Source organism: Oncorhynchus keta, unplaced genomic scaffold, assembly GCF_023373465.1.
Source record: "Oncorhynchus keta strain PuntledgeMale-10-30-2019 unplaced genomic scaffold, Oket_V2 Un_contig_15502_pilon_pilon, whole genome shotgun sequence".
Lineage (NCBI taxonomy): Eukaryota > Metazoa > Chordata > Actinopteri > Salmoniformes > Salmonidae > Oncorhynchus > Oncorhynchus keta.
The window spans coordinates 2,906-5,810 of NW_026279353.1; positions in this window are offsets into that span (position 1 = coordinate 2,906).

Here is a 2,905-nt window from a genome sequence, read left to right on the forward strand (position 1 = left end):
GGGTGGTGTGGATGTGTGGTCTGTTTTACACCAGTCAGTAAGGGTGGTGTGGATGTGTGGTCTGTTTTACACCAGTCAGTAAGGGTGGTGTGGATGTGTGGTCTGTTTTACACCAGTCAGTAAGGGTGGTGTGGATGTGTGGTCTGTTTTACACCAGTCAGTAAGGGTGGTGTGGATGTGTGGTCTGTTTTACACCAGTCAGTAAGGGTGGTGTGGATGTGTGGTCTGTTTTACACCAGTCAGTAAGGGTGGTGTGGATGTGTGGTCTGTTTTACACCAGTCAGTAAGGGTGGTGTGGATGTGTGGTCTGTTTTACACCAGTCAGTAAGGGTGGTGTGGATGTGTGGTCTGTTTTACACCAGTCAGTAAGGGTGGTGTGGATGTGTGGTCTGTTTTACACCAGTCAGTAAGGGTGGTGTGGATGTGTGGTCTGTTTTACACCAGTCAGTAAGGGTGGTGTGGATGTGTGGTCTGTTTTACACCAGTCAGTAAGGGTGGTGTGGATGTGTGGTCTGTTTTACACCAGTCAGTAAGGGTGGTGTGGTACTGTGTCTGTTACACCAGTCAGTAAGGGTGGTGTGGATGTGTGGTCTGTTTTACACCAGTCAGTAAGGGTGGTGTGGATGTGTGGTCTGTTTTACACCAGTCAGTAAGGGTGGTGTGGATGTGTGGTCTGTTTTACACCAGTCAGTAAGGGTGGTGTGGATGTGTGGTCTGTTTTACACCAGTCAGTAAGGGTGGTGTGGATGTGTGGTCTGTTTTACACCAGTCAGTAAGGGTGGTGTGGATGTGTGGTCTGTTTTACACCAGTCAGTAAGGGTGGTGTGGATGTGTGGTCTGTTTTACACCAGTCAGTAAGGGTGGTGTGGATGTGTGGTCTGTTTTACACCAGTCAGTAAGGGTGGTGTGGATGTGTGGTCTGTTTTACACCAGTCAGTAAGGGTGGTGTGGATGTGTGGTCTGTTTTACACCAGTCAGTAAGGGTGGTGTGGATGTGTGGTCTGTTTTACACCAGTCAGTAAGGGTGGTGTGGATGTGTGGTCTGTTTACACCAGTCAGTAAGGGTGGTGTGGATGTGTGGTCTGTTTTACACCAGTCAGTAAGGGTGGTGTGGATGTGTGGTCTGTTTTACACCAGTCAGTAAGGGTGGTGTGGATGTGTGGTCTGTTTTACACCAGTCAGTAAGGGTGGTGTGGATGTGTGGTCTGTTTTACACCAGTCAGTAAGGGTGGTGTGGATGTGTGGTCTGTTTTACACCAGTCAGTAAGGGTGGTGTGGATGTGTGGTCTGTTTTACACCAGTCAGTAAGGGTGGTGTGGATGTGTGGTCTGTTTTACACCAGTCAGTAAGGGTGGTGTGGATGTGTGGTCTGTTTACACCAGTCAGTAAGGGTGGTGTGGATGTGTGGTCTGTTTTACACCAGTCAGTAAGGGTGGTGTGGATGTGTGGTCTGTTTTACACCAGTCAGTAAGGGTGGTGTGGATGTGTGGTCTGTTTTACACCAGTCAGTAAGGGTGGTGTGGATGTGTGGTCTGTTTTACACCAGTCAGTAAGGGTGGTGTGGATGTGTGGTCTGTTTTACACCAGTCAGTAAGGGTGGTGTGGATGTGTGGTCTGTTTTACACCAGTCAGTAAGGGTGGTGTGGATGTGTGGTCTGTTTTACACCAGTCAGTAAGGGTGGTGTGGATGTGTGGTCTGTTTTACACCAGTCAGTAAGGGTGGTGTGGATGTGTGGTCTGTTTTACACCAGTCAGTAAGGGTGGTGTGGATGTGTGGTCTGTTTTACACCAGTCAGTAAGGGTGGTGTGGATGTGTGGTCTGTTTTACACCAGTCAGTAAGGGTGGTGTGGATGTGTGGTCTGTTTTACACCAGTCAGTAAGGGTGGTGTGGATGTGTGGTCTGTTTTACACCAGTCAGTAAGGGTGGTGTGGATGTGTGGTCTGTTTTACACCAGTCAGTAAGGGTGGTGTGGTACTGTGTCTAACACCAGTCAGTAAGGGTGGTGTGGATGTGTGGTCTGTTTTACACCAGTCAGTAAGGGTGGTGTGGATGTGTGGTCTGTTTTACACCAGTCAGTAAGGGTGGTGTGGATGTGTGGTCTGTTTTACACCAGTCAGTAAGGGTGGTGTGGATGTGTGGTCTGTTTTACACCAGTCAGTAAGGGTGGTGTGGATGTGTGGTCTGTTTTACACCAGTCAGTAAGGGTGGTGTGGATGTGTGGTCTGTTTTACACCAGTCAGTAAGGGTGGTGTGGATGTGTGGTCTGTTTTACACCAGTCAGTAAGGGTGGTGTGGATGTGTGGTCTGTTTTACACCAGTCAGTAAGGGTGGTGTGGATGTGTGGTCTGTTTTACACCAGTCAGTAAGGGTGGTGTGGATGTGTGGTCTGTTTTACACCAGTCAGTAAGGGTGGTGTGGATGTGTGGTCTGTTTTACACCAGTCAGTAAGGGTGGTGTGGATGTGTGGTCTGTTTTACACCAGTCAGTAAGGGTGGTGTGGATGTGTGGTCTGTTTTACACCAGTCAGTAAGGGTGGTGTGGATGTGTGGTCTGTTTTACACCAGTCAGTAAGGGTGGTGTGGATGTGTGGTCTGTTTTACACCAGTCAGTAAGGGTGGTGTGGATGTGTGGTCTGTTTTACACCAGTCAGTAAGGGTGGTGTGGATGTGTGGTCTGTTTTACACCAGTCAGTAAGGGTGGTGTGGTTGTGTGTCTAACACCAGTCAGTAAGGGTGGTGTGGATGTGTGGTCTGTTTTACACCAGTCAGTAAGGGTGGTGTGGATGTGTGGTCTGTTTTACACCAGTCAGTAAGGGTGGTGTGGATGTGTGGTCTGTTTTACACCAGTCAGTAAGGGTGGTGTGGATGTGTGGTCTGTTTTACACCAGTCAGTAAGGGTGGTGT